Source organism: Geotrypetes seraphini, chromosome 1, assembly GCF_902459505.1.
Source record: "Geotrypetes seraphini chromosome 1, aGeoSer1.1, whole genome shotgun sequence".
Taxonomy (NCBI): Eukaryota; Metazoa; Chordata; class Amphibia; order Gymnophiona; family Dermophiidae; genus Geotrypetes; species Geotrypetes seraphini.
The window spans coordinates 435,945,890-435,960,193 of record NC_047084.1 but is presented as its reverse complement, the minus strand read 5'-3'; the positions used below and the strand labels follow the sequence as shown (position 1 = coordinate 435,960,193).

Sequence of the window (14,304 nt, the reverse complement as noted above, 5' to 3'; positions counted from 1 at the left end):
AGAATAAAGAAGGAGACCCTGGCAAGCAAGTTATCAGAAGACAACCAGAGCCTGGGACCAACAAGATTTGAATAATGACCAGACAACAAAAACTAATTTTATTTTCCATTTTGTGATTACAATGTCATATTTGAAACGTATATCCTGCCAGAGCTGATGTTAGACTGCAAACATGAGCTAGGATTTAAGAGAGAGAGGAAAAGTCTTTTTTTGTTTATTTTGTTTACACCACAGTGCCAGTGTGGTTAGGAGAAGGCAAAGGGAGTGAACAGGCTCTAAAAGGGGTAAAGAGGCTATAAAATAAACCCACCAGGATGTTTGGAAAAAACATTGGGCAGGAAAATCGAATTGAATCGATAAAACAATTCAGTAGGCTGAATTGAATCGAAATTTTTTTTCCTGAATCGGGCAGCACTAATAGTTACTGAGGTGATATTGCATATTTTAAAGTCATCTGCCTTGACATCTTTGAACCCCCCCCCTCCAAATATAAATGATAATTAACATTTTCTCTGGGTATAGTATGCTTTGTGGGATTTGGTTTTTTTTTAAATTTTATGGCTACCATTATAAATTAATAAGATATTATGTGTACATGAAAAATGAATGGAAGAAGTTGGGGGCGGGGCTGGGGCGGGACTGACAATTAATAGATGTGCCATTTTGATGAAAAAAATAAATGGTCTCATTAAGCATGTCTCCTTATCTCTTCCATCCCTTCCTCCCATTGTACAGCATGTCTCCCTTGCTGCACAGGGAGTGGGGAAAGAGAGAGAAACATTGAATCCAGGGCACATCGCTTCAAACCCTCTATTGCCATGTCCAACACTTCTCTCTCTCTCTCGTCCCTCCCCCGTGCAGCATCTTTCATCCCTTCCCACCAGCCCCATGCCCAACATTTCTCCTTCTATCACCCCTCTCCAGCCCCTTCCTGTCCCCCCTATAATGTCCTGCACCTCTGCCTCTCTTCCATCAGTCCCTCCTTCAGGTTCCAGCATCTTTATCTCATTCCTCTCTCACTCCGGGTCCGATATCTCCCCTTCTATGAATTACCCCAAATCCCCTTCTCCCTTAAGACTTGCATTCTTTCCCCCTTCCACAGGTCGCCCGCAGCGCTAGCGAGTCACAGACGCTACCTGCGACCTCGTCTTGCCGCCTTCCCTCCGTCGCTACGCCCCGCCCTCCCTGACGCAACTTCCTGTTTCCGTGCGGGAGGGTCGCAGCTGCTTGCAGGGAGGCCGCGGGTAGCGTCAGTGACTCGCCGCTGCCGGCGACCTGTGGAAGCGAAAAAGAAGTAAGTGAAAGTAGACGGGGAGGGGCGGAACGGGGTTTGCAGCCGGAGAAAAGGTGGGCCGTAAGGAAGAGAGACAGAGGCGCTCGGATTACAGGAACCGATTCTGTTTGGGGTGGGAAAGGGGGAGGTGAGGCAACTTTGGGGGACGGTACTTGGCACCCCCCGAAGCGACGCCTGTCCGTGACCCTTTTCGCGCTCTTCTCAGCTCCACTGGGTTGAGATGCTGCCCCTGCGCGCAGAGGTCGTGGGCTCGAATCCCGGTGCTGCTCCTTGTGACCCTGGGCTCGAATCCCGGTGCTGCTCCTTGTGACCCTGGGCTCGAATCCCGGTGCTGCTCCTTGTGACCCTGGGCTCGAATCCCGGTGCTGCTCCTTGTGACCCTGGGCAAGTCACTTAATCCTCCAGTGGCCGCCGCTTTGAACGTGGACTTCGAAATGTCAAAGCGACAGTCCCTTCCCCCCCCTTCGTAAAAGTGCTACATTTCCTATCCCGACGGTGCTGTATGTCTCTCTGACTTCTTCGCAGTTCATATAGGAGGAGGAAGCAACTGCTAGACCAGTGGTCTCAAACTCAAACCCTTTGCAGGGCCACATTTTGGATTTGTAGGTACTTGTAGAGCCTCAGAACAAAATAGTTAATGTCTTATTAAAGAAATGACAATTTTGCATGAGGTAAAACTCTTTATAGTTTATAAATCTTTCCTTTTGGCTAAATCTTAATAATAATATTGTAATTTATAGCAAAAGAGACATATGATCAAGAAACTGTTTTATTTTACTTTTGTGATAATGATAAACATACCAAGGGCCTCAAAATAGTACCTGGCGGGCCGCGAGTTTGAGACCACTGTGCTAGGGGCATAAGGATGGTGTTTTTCTGTATCCCCCTCCCCCCCGCCTGAATACCCGGACTGTGGAACTGGTGGCTTTCCGGCTGTTTTCGCAGCTGCAGTGGGACTGGGCTGGCAGGCAGGCAGAGGAAATGGGATGTGTAGTGAGATGGCAGTCACAAGGCATTAAAGACAGAAGGTAAAATAATTTTTTCGTTGTAATCTAGTCAGCGCACGGTACACTTCTAAAGCACCGTGAACGGCGTTGCATGAAGGCAGCTTTCTTTTTTGCGTGGAACCCCTGTGGTTTTGAATGTGAGGGTAATGCTTCTTGTGATTGCAAAATGAAGCTATTTCCAGATAGCCAGGATAGTTCCAGATGTGGCCTGGTCTAAGAAGCTTCAGAGGAAAGTGTTTCTCCTGGTGTAAGAGTGGTTAATTTTTGCAAGGGTTACTTAAAAAAAACCCACTTTTTGTGCAAGTGCAATACCAGGAGAATAGATTCATTTTTATGGACCCTTCTATTTATACTCTTTCTTAATTGATAAAATTTTGAGTTTTTGAGTATAGGAAGTTTATTTTTTCTGCCTAGTCCTGCAGGTGGCTTTAAAGGGGTTGATGATAAAGCTTGTTTAAGAAGCAATTACAAAGTTGGGCTATGTTGGAACTTTTCTTTTAATTTACTAATTCCTTTTTGTCTTCATTTCTTTCCTTAATGAGGACTTGTAGCAGCTCATGTGGATAATTATTTTCTGTTTTTATTTTTTAGATGTTTCTGTAATGGTCTACTCAAGTTATTGTGAAATGTAAAAAAAAAAAGTGTGTGTGTGTATAAAATATATATATGTGTCCTCTAAATCAGTGTTCTTCAACCTTTTTACACCTATGGCCCGGTGGAAATAAAATAATTATTTTGTGGACCGGCAAACTACTAAGATTGAAATTTAAAAAAGCAATTTCCACCACGTCTCCTCGAGCTCGGTCCCCGCAAACCATCTGATCCCATCCGCACAAGTCTGTTATGATTTTATATTTAATGTATTTTATTAAAGTATAAAAAGAAACAATATTCTGTACAATTGTCATTTTATAAATACAAATATACAGAGCAAGGACCAACAAAACCCCTGTCTCCCCTCTCCTTCACCACATATATCCCCTCTACTATAAAGAAAACCGAACAAGCCAAATTATTACAGAATGCTACACAGAAATATCATACTAACAGAATATTGCAGTCACACATGACAAGAATAGTGTTAGGGGAGTGCTCCCTAGTCAGAGGGAACCCTAAGCCAGCTGAAAGCTAAAGAAGCACTGCCTGGGCTTTGCAGTCCCCAGTTATGTCTCTAGCAGGATATATACCGTATTTTCACGCATATAACGCGTGCGTTATACACAATTTTACAAACCGTGTATAACCATGCGCGTTATATTCGTGAGCGCGTTTAACAATTTTTTTTTTTACATAGTTCCCCCCCCCCCCCGACGTCCGATTCACCCCGCAGGACCGCTCGCACGCACCCGCACCCCGAAGGACCGCTCGCAGGCACCCGCACCCCAACCCCGAAGGACCGCTCGCACCCCCCTAGCCTCCCGACCCCCCCTCCATCATGTAGAAGCTCCTACCGCGTTGTCCTGCTGCTTCCTCTTCGGCGGTCCCGGCCCTTCTGTGAGCCCTGCGCCTGCGCTGCTTCCTCTTCCGGCGGTCCCGCCCTTTCTCTGACGTCTATCAGGTTTCCAGGTACTATCCTGGTACCAGGTACCTGGTAGGTAGGCCTGCTGCCCCGTACGCAAGCTCTTTACCTGCTGCTGGCAAGGATCTGGCTGTATTTGTCAGAGGGAGATCTGCCCAAAGCTCGACCCTTTTCTTTGATCTGCACATATGTAATGAGCCATTGCATTAACAAAAAGTGAGGGCACAGATTAAAGCTCCCCGAGGGTTAAAAACAAATCCGAGAAGTTGAAAAGATCAGTGAAACAAATGGTTGTTTATGCATCTGCACTTGTAGCAAAGAATGTGCCTATTGACCCTCCCAAAGTCAAGTCATAAGAGTTTTTTGAAGGATCTCCTTCTGCCGCTCTGCTGCTGTTTTCTCTCTAGCGTGAATCTTTTTGTTGAGATATCAGCTGTTAAATTTCACTTCAGAATCTTGTCTTGCTGGGCACTCGGGGCCACGACACGGCAGCCATTCTCATAAGCTGCCAGTGGCTGCCCCGAAGTTTTCTCTCTGCTGCAACTTCTTGTTTCCAACAGGGCAGATCGCCACAGAGGGAAAGCTTCAGGGCAGCCGCCGGCAGTGTGTGAGAATGGCTGCCATGTCGGGACCCCGCTGAAAAGTAACAGATCAGGAAGCGAGGGAGATAGAGAGAATGGGAAGAGAAATTCGGACCGCAGGGCCCAGGGAAGCTGCCCTGTTTTCTCCCCCCTAATGCTGGCTCTGGGGCCCCCTTAACAATTTCAGGCCCTACCCTTTAATCCGGCCCTGGCAGCAATAACAAAGACCAAACCTACCCTACCTTCAATTGTGGTCCCACTACGGGACCTTTCCTCTTGCCGGCATTGCTATTCCCTTTAAGCTCTGCTGGTCTCAATCCTGCCCTTCAAAAACAGGAAATCACTTCAGAGGGGGGGCGGGATCAAGATCGGCAAAGTATATAGCGATGCAGGGAAGAGGAAAAGTCCTGGGGCTATTGTCTTTCTTTTTGCCCTTTAATCCGGCCCTTCCAACACCACCTCTGCTATACACCCGGCCTTGTCGGTCTCGCCGGCCCTGCGCGGACTGGCAGGAATTTTCTGCAGACCGGCATTTGAAGAACACTGCTCTAAATTATAAAGGGTTTATTCTCACACTGGGTATATGGAGACTAGTTTGAGTTGGGTCTGGGTGATTAGTTTGGTTGTTAGTTCAGTGAAATGAGATCCTGGAGAACTGGGCTTGATTCCCATTGCAACTCCATGTGACTCTGGGCAAGTCACTTAACCCTCCATTGCTCCAGGTATAAAACATTTAGACTGTGAACCCACTAGGGACAGAGAAAGTACCTGCATAATATGTGCAGTGCTGTGCTATATAAACTGCTATAGAAATAAGTAGTAGTATGCTATACTAATGTTGGTATGCATACATTAGAGAACAGGGCACAAAAATTTATCTTGCGCATATTCTGTAGATATCCTAGTAACTCAGGGGCTGCGATGTAACCATAACAGGTTTTGGAAGCTCTGCCTAACATAAGGGCCCTTTTACTAAGGTGTGCTAGAATCTGGGCTTAGCATATCTTAATGTGGGCCTTTCCCACGCATCAAGCCCAGATTCAACACACCACTTTCTAAATCATTTTTAAATTTTTTCAAGTTGTGTGATCATGTTGTCATTAGTGCATGTTACCTGTCAGAAATTTAGGAGGTGCTAAGTGCTCTTGTGTTAACTCTGCATTAGGTAGTTAGCATGTGGCCTCCTGATCTTATTTTCAAAACTAATTACATCCTGCAGAGCATCCCTGGTGATGTAGCGATTCTAGCAGGCTGCAATTGGCCTCCGCTGCACGTTCCCTCTGCTCATCCCAGACCAAAACAGGACGTGTTGTCAGAGGAGGGGTGGGACCGCAGCAGAGGGAACATGCAGCAGAAGCAGATGGCAGTCTGCTAGAATTGCTACATCACTGGTGATCCTCTGCAGGCCATAATTAGTTTTGAAAGTGAGACCGAGAGGCCAGGGGGAAGCCAGAGAGAAGGGGGAAACATGCTGGCCTTCGGTGGGCCCCCTGGTGTAGCTATTAGAAGTACATGAAGGCAGGGTGTCCAAAGAGAGGAGCATATGCCGGACTGAGGATGGGGGGGAAGGGAATTAATAATGGGTCTTAAAACAGAGGAGAGGGAGAGAGATGGTGGACAATGGAATGGAGGAAGGGAAAAGAAAAGGGAGAGAAGTTGAACCCAAGGGATGGTGTTGAGGGAGGGAGGATAAAAATACTGGATGGGGGGCGTGGTCATTAGAGAAATGCTGGACTTTGGGCATAGAGACAAAAAAAAAAAAAAAAAAGAGAGGTGCCAGACCTCCGGGGGAGGGAAGGGAAATAGAAGGGGAGGACAGAGATGGAAGTTGGATGGTGAGAAAGAAGAAAATGTCAGATGGGCAAGAGACCCTGGCAAGCAGGTTAAACAAGACAAACAGAAACCAGAGCCTGGAACCAACATGATTTGAATAATGACCAGACAACAAAAGGTGGAAAAAATAATTTTATTTTCTGTTGTGTGATTACAATATGTCGGATTTGAAATGTGTATACTGCCAGAGCTGGTGTTAGACAGCGAATATGAGCCAGGACCTAACAGAGAGAGGAAAAATCTTTTTTGGTTGTTTATTTTGTTTATACCACAACACCAACATGGGTAGGAGAGGGCGAAGAGGATGGGATGGATGAAGGGTCTACAAAATAAACCTGCCAGGATGTTTGTAAAAATAAAAAAAAATAAAACAAAAAAACAAAAACATCCAATTGGGCTGGAAAATCGAATCAAAAAATCGATTCCAATAGGCTGAATCGAATCAAAAATTTTTTCCCCCTGAATTGGGTAGCACTAGTGCAGAGTATTGGCAGTACAGTACTTGGATATTTATAGTGACTGCTGAATTCCTGGACATTTGGTATTGGTATCTGGATATTAAAGAAACCTTTAATCTCAAACCTTTAATATTAAAGAAATATTTAATCTATGCTGAGAACCATAGATTAAATATTACCTAGTGAATTTCTTTCTTTTTTTTCCCACTTCAGTTCTGTTAGCAACCAATGAAGTGCCCTTAGGTGAAAGAGAGTTTGAATTTAGATCATGTCTTTTCAAGGTGAGTTATGTTTAGCTATAGTATATATTTTTATGTCCCCTGAGGGCTTACAGTCTAATGGGCTTTTTTTTTAAACTAAGCTTAGTGTCTGCTAAATATTTTGTTTCCTGTTTTATACCTGTGGGCCATGTGACATTTAGCGCATTCTAATGGTTTTTTTTATTTATTTAATTTTCTATACCATTCTCCCAGGGAGTTCAGAACGGTTTACATTAATTTATTCAGGTAATCAAGCATTTTTCACTGTCTGTCCCGGCGGGCTCACAATCTACCTAATGTACCTGGGGCAATGGGGGAATTAATAATAATAATAATTTATTTTTGTATACCGCCATACCCAGGGAGTTCTAGGCGGTTCACAACAAATAGATGAATTACATACAGTGTGATTGGGAAAAGAAGAACATAGCAAGGCAATCGAAAGGTCAAAACTAGTTTACATTGACAATTTAGGTGAGGGAAGGGCTAATACAGAGCATATACAGTATGTACTGTAAGAGAATACAATTGGATTAAGTGACTTGCCCAGGGTCACAAGGTGCAGCATGGGTTTGAACCCACAACCCCAGGGTGCTGAGGCTGTAGCTTTAACCACTGCGCCACACACTAGCTACTAGCTCTTGCTAAACTTTAGTAAAATGCCCCATATATTTGTACCTGAGGCAGTAAAAGGTTAAGTCACTTGGCCAAGACTAATAAGAAGCTCAGTCCCATTTAATACTTCAAGCCACTACCCTGGCTGCTAAGTTTTACACTCTGGTTAGCCTTCCCACTATCTCTATGGAAAGGGTGGTAGATGTGTGGAACGACCATATCTGAATTCAGGAAACCATAGGACAGGCACAAGGAATCTCTTAGAGCAGTGGACCCCAACCACCGGGCTGTGGACCGGTAGTGGGCTAGGGCCGGTGCTCAACCGGGCCTCGCAGCTGATATTGGCTTTTCCGGTGCTGGCAAAATACAACTGATTCATTATGGTGATAAAGAGCTTTCCCCTGCGGCACAGTACCATTAAAAATACAGCCGATTCAGCTTTTCTGGTGCTGGCAAAAAAAACAGCTGATTTGTTGCAGCGAAAAAGAGCTTTCCCCTGCGGTCTGATGCCTGAACTCCAGAAGTGAAAGAGAAGTGCATTATGATGCCCAGTCTAGAGCCACATGATGTGGAGGCACAAGGGACCAGTGCATACTGGGACACACTAGGTGGAAGCACTGAGGAGCAGTGGAGGAGGAGAGGAAAGGCCTGTTGCTGGTGTGAAGATGCAGTAGAGAAGAAGAAAGGCATAATATAAAATACAGCAAGACCTTGGTTTGCGAGCATAATTCGTTCCAGAAGTATGCTTGTAATCCAAAGCACTCGTATATCAAAGCAAATTTCCCCATAGGAAATAATGGAAACTCAGACAATTCGTTCCACAAGCCAAAAACTTTAATACAAAATACTGTATGTACTTGTATTGCAAGACTTTGCTCGTTTAGAACAGTTACTACACTCCTGCAGCGTCAGAGAGAGAACCACAATCGGCTCAGTTGTGATGATGTGACGATTGTATGTACTCGTATTGCAAGACATTGCTCGTTTAGAAGTAACTACACTCTTGCAGCATCAGAGAGAGAAGAACCATTGGCTCAGTTGTGGTGATGTGACGCATGTATACTGTATGTACTCGTATTGCAAGATTTGCTCATTTAGAAGAGTAACTACACTCCTGCAGCGTCAGAGAGGGAAGAACCATCAGCTCAGTTGTGACGTGACGTGTGTATACTGTATGTACTCATATTGAAAGACATTATTTGTTTAGAAGTCACTACACTCGCAGCGTCAGAGAGAGAACCACCACCTCAGTTGTGATGTGTGTATACTGTATGTACTTGTATTGCAAGACATTGCTTGTATATCAAGTTAAAATTTAATAAAATGTTTTGCTTGTCTTGCAAAACACTTGCAAACCAAGTTACTTGCAATCCAAAGTTTTACTGTAATTACATTTATATATGTGCTTGAATCTTCCCCCTCCCTCGCCACTGGTTCCTGTAAAAATTGTCTTGCATGAAACTGATCCTTGGTGCAAAAAAGGTTGAGGATCACTGTCTTAGAGGGAGTAAGAGAGAGTGAATAATTTGCAGGCTGGATGGGCCATATGGCCTCTTATTTGCCGCCAGTCTAAGATGCTTTACTATAACTGACTCAAGACCATTGTGTGCATTACTGTTGTAAAATCCTGTGGTCAGAAAGAAGGACACAATGTCAAATTGTCTGCAGTTTAAACCATGCCTTTCTAATAACCACTTGTATTTGAGCTTCCAGGTTAACTGGAACAAAAAAAGTAAAGTAATAATGAAAATAGTTACAACTTCCTTTTATATAAACGGTTTATAGGCTTTGTTTCGTTACCTATCACTCACCTATAGTGGTTTGGGCACAAAAGTCTATTATGCAGACACAACTGACTAGTCCAAAATTAGAGAAACAGGGTCTGCTGTGTTCACATTATATCCATTTGTTTCCAGACAATTAGCTCTCGGTAACAATTCAGTTCTAAGTAAACCTTTATTTTTCCCTCCTCCTTAGTGCTATAATTACCATCTTTTCATAATCACTGGGAAGAACCTCTGTAGTGTGCCCTGAGGTGGGAGAAAGCGAACTGCGGCTTAGGAGAATCAAGAACCCAAGTGTCACAGGTGATTTATCAAACTGCCTCTGTTGTTGAGCTCAGAATTAACCAGTTTTACTAGTGATTATAAAAAGTGCTAACTCGGGTTTCCTTTAATGTATTACTTTAGAAGAGGAACAGTAAAGGAGATTTTCCTGCATCCAATAGTATACAATATATTCTCAAATATAAGATGAGATTTTTGGGCCAAAAAAATGGCCCCAAAATGGGAGTCTCATCTTATATTCATGTCAGCGCCCACCCGCCCTCCTACCAGACTTGTTGCAGGCCTCTGCTGGGCCTGCCATATGACCTGGTGGACTGGGACAGGAGGGAACCCTCCCGTCTCCTGTCCCAGCCAACTGACAATTTTTTAACCTCCCTCCTGCCTCCCCCTGCATACCTTTTTGAATCCCTGGTCCAGAGGTGTACTGGGCAGGAGCTAGCTTTCTGCACTCCTGCCCAGCACTGAGCTGCTTACTAAATGGCTGCTGTGAGATAGGGGAATTAACAACCATCACTGTGGTTTACATTTCTATAAATTATACATGCTGATCATGGAGGTGGTGATGGTGATGAGGGTGGGGAGTGCATTGGAGCTAAAATCTGCCACTTGTATCCACATCATACGTTGTTCTGCCTTGGAACATTCGATATTCCCAGCAATTAAAATGCACAATCAGTATGCAGGTACTATAGTTAATTGCCAGAGGTTGTGGTAAAAGCGGATAGCGTAGCTGGTTTTAAGAAAGTTTTGGACAAGTTCCTGGAGGAAAAGTCCATAGTCCTCTTTTTTTTTTTTTTTTTTTTCATTTCAAGATCAATATAGTTAGTGTATTTTTTTTAAGAGAGTGCACACTATTGAGAAATTATGCATACACTTGGAAGAGGGCATGCTATTGGAAAAGAGGACACACTCTTTTCTGATAGTGTATACATGCATGCACAATTGCAGATCTGCAAATAGTGTGTGCATGCATACACTGTTAGAAAAGAGTGTTGTCTAATGATAAAAAAGTATTTAAAAGTATGCACTGTTTCTCAGAAACAGAGCCCTCGTTTCTGATGTTTTATCATCTGAGGTTTAGAAGCAATTGAATCAAAACTCTCAAGAGAAATTAGTAAGGAATATAAGTAAATTTTCTGAAATCTCTATAAAAGATCTCGGTGAGTTAGTTGGCTCTCTTCATCCCTTTGCTATGACTTTTGATCCTTGTCTGTCAACTTTACTGATGAAGTAAGGATGTATCAGTTCAGTCTTTTTTGTCTGTGATTATGAATCGTTGAAGTAAGGGGTGGTTCTTACTAGCTGGAAGACTGCAGTCATATGCCCAGATCTCAAAATGCTTATATTAGATTCTAATGTGTTTGGTAATTTTTGATCTACTTCAATTTGCCATTTTTATCTAAGGTCTTAGAGAAAGTGGTATCTCAGTTGCTTGTCTTCAAAAAAGTGTAGCAAATTAGTGAGACAAGGCTTTTCTTGGCTGAATTTACACTGACTCTGTCCCATTAAACCATCTTTGTCTTTGTGTTTAGTAATTTTCTTTGTAATACTTTCTTGACTTTAGTATGGGGTGTCTTGGGGAAGGGGTATCTTGGGTTGTCATATTGTTCCTTCTCAGAAAAGGTTTCTATGGCCAAAAATATATCAGCACTTTATACTATATTGAAAACACTAACAACACAACAAACCCCTGACTGCAGTCCCACTCCCTTCCCCACTTTTGTCCCTTTCCAACTCAACCATCTTCCCAACATCTACCTCAACAGTTTTGAACACCAATACGCTTACCAGCACCCTTTCAGATTTCAGAACCCTTTCAATATCAGAAATCTTAGCTATAATCTCCACCATGAAACTCACTATGGTACCCCACAATCCAGTTTCGTTATTCATTCTCAAACGTTATATATACATCTTTGCCTTTTTCATTCACTTAATGGTATCCAACAATTGTCAGCTTGGCATTGTGCCTCTAACCTGGAAACAAGGAAGTATCTGCCCAATACTAAGGATACTAATCAACTTCATACCAATAGTACCAACTACCATATTTTTCGCTCCATAAGATGCACTTTTTCCATACCCAAAAAGGGTGCGTCTTATGAAGAGAATACACCTCCATCCCCCCACCCACGCCTGGCGTTCTGCTGCTCGAAAGGTCCAGAGAAGAGCGACTAAAATGGTTAAGGGGCTGGAGGAGTTGCTGTACAGTGAGAGATTAGAGAAACTGGGCCTCTTCTCCCTTGAAAAGAGGAGACTGAGAGGGGACATGATAGAAACATTCAAGATAATGAAGGTAATAGACTTAGTAGATAGAGACAGGTTGTTCACCCTCTCCAAGGTAGAGAGAACGAGAGGGTACTCTCTAAAGTTAAAAGGGGATAGATTCTGTACAAACGTAAGGAAGTTCTTCTTCACCCAGGGATTCAAGACAAGGCTAGACAAGTTTCTGCTGAACCAGAACATATGCAGGTAAAGTTATTCTCAGTTAGGACAGTGGTCTTTGACCAAAGGGCCACTGCGTGAGTGGACTGCTGGGCACGATGGACCCACTGGTCTGATCCAGCAGCGGCAATTCTTATGTTGTAAAATCTGTCTGCTTCAGTATATTTGTCTATATTTCTAGGGGGCTGGGTTCAGAGGCACAATTTGGTTCAGAATATTTTTTCCTTGGTTTTTCTTCCTCTAAATCTAGGGTGCGTCTTATGGTCAAGTGCATCTTATGGAGCGAAAAATACGGTACCTACCAATTTCAAATTGCTGAAAAACACATATTTGCCTTTCTTGCAGACTATCTTGACAAAACCAGCAACCTACATCCAAACCAAACAGGCTTCTGGGAACACCATTCAACTGATACCTCACTAATTGATTGGCATGATCACTACAGTTCAATACTATATAGAATCTAGCATTAGGAATATAGCATATAGAAGAATTAGGAAAACAGATTTGTGATCATTCTGAGGGGAATTAGGAATGGACTGAGAGGAATTTGGAAAACAGATTTATGATTATCCTAATTCCTCTCAGTCCTTTCCTAATTCCTCTCAGAATGATCACAAATCTGTTTTCCTAATTCTTCTCAGTCTCATCTCAACTTTTTTTTTTTTTTAATTTATATTTTATTGACTTTTCAAAATTATGTTCCAAGCTTTACATCTTGTACAGAAAGCATAATCTAAGACATAACAAATTGAACAGAATTAATCAAATAAAAATAATACATTCCTTAATTACACTCAAGTCCTCATAAGTGATCCAAATAGAAAAAAGAGTAATTACTGAAGTATGTTTATACTAAAGATATGTATAACTGCTGCTGAAACACAGGACTTATTCATTCTATACAGTAGTTGTTGTTACACCATCCTTTTCCAAGCGTTTTAGGGAGAGAAAACTAACTAAGTGAGAAGGATCTACAAGCACATATTTAAGAGAATGGTATCTGTTAATACATTTGCAAGAGTACCGTAAAAAGAAAATACCCTCTAATTGGGTCACCCCTGGTTTCAACATTAGAAATTCTCGTCTCCTCTTCTGCGTTTCTCTCGAAACCGGGAAAATCTGTATTTTAAACCCCAGAAAGTCCTTAGTTCTATTTTTAAAGAACTATTTAAGAATCCAATCTTTATCTTGAGATAACGCTACAGTCAACAATAAAGTAGCTGGAAAAGCTACTTCTGTATCGGATTTCTCCAAAAGTGCAGAAACATCCAAAGGACCTTCTTGCTGGTCATGATCCTGAATTTCTTGAGACTTCATAGGTAAAATAATAAACCCTTGTAAGGGGAGGTAGAGAATTTTCTGGTATTTCCAATACCTCAATGAAGTAGCGTTTAATCATCTCACGTGGAGTGATTGAGGGAATCTTGGGAAAGTTTATCAGATGTAAATTGTTAACACGATTACAATTCTCAAGGGCCTCAATCTTCCTCCTCAGCATAACATTCTATTTTACAATTAAATCTTGATTTTGTTTAACTGTAGTTATCTCTTTATCCAGTGTCAAGTCCTGTTTTAAAAGCTTTATTTCTTTTTTCTGAGTTTTTATTTCTTTATCCAAATACTTTATTTGTGGACTAAGAGAGTTACCTAAATTCGCCACCAAATCCCAAAGAGTAATCTCTGGTGGTTTAGAAGGAGAAAAAGCTACTGCAGGTGTAACACAGTACAGTTTTTTAGATTGTTTTACCTCCTGAGACACTTGTGCCTCATGAGGCAAAGATGTCCCGACCGCATTCCCATTCAGAGAGGAAAAACCTCTCTGTGCTGTTACCATGGGCAAGCTCTCTGAAATACTAGCCTCCAAGGTTGATAGAACTTCCTCTTCTGGGGTAGTCTCTTCTCACGGAGAACTTGCTCTTTGCGGTGTCGGTTGTAGAGGCGGAGTCCTGAGATTGGGGCTCAGCTTGACATCTAGCCCAGGGATAGCTGCCACAACATTACTCTCTGCTGGCAGCTCCAGCGGGCGATTCCCCGAAGGCGTCTGTCCCTGTTGAAGTCGTCTAAGAAATTTGTCTGTAGTTATAGTTGATGGTTCCAAGCGTCGGGAGGCTCCACCGATGCTCTTATCCCTTCTCTTAGGCATGGATAAAGAGAAACCTCTCACCACTTTACAGGAAAAATAGGACAAAGATTGAAGGCATCCTCTCAGCTAGCAGGTAGTGG

The 14,304-nt window shown here is 42.8% G+C and overlaps 1 protein-coding gene across 7 annotated transcripts in view; it reads left to right on the top strand.

Moving 5' to 3' along the window:
* Positions 1-1,150: 1,150 nt before the first annotated feature.
* Positions 1,151-14,304, top strand: part of DENND4C (DENN domain containing 4C) — a 318,792-nt gene continuing 305,638 nt past the window's right edge. For 5 of the 7 annotated variants that reach the window (XM_033919674.1, XM_033919664.1, XM_033919681.1 and 2 more), the window contains exons 1-2: positions 1,151-1,294; positions 9,545-9,654. The gene's annotated coding sequence lies outside the window, so the exon portion shown is untranslated. Of the gene's footprint in view, positions 1,295-6,905; positions 6,974-9,544; positions 9,655-14,304 lie in introns of all 7 variants that reach the window. The other 2 variants (XM_033919640.1, XM_033919647.1) reach the window with 2 other exon arrangements.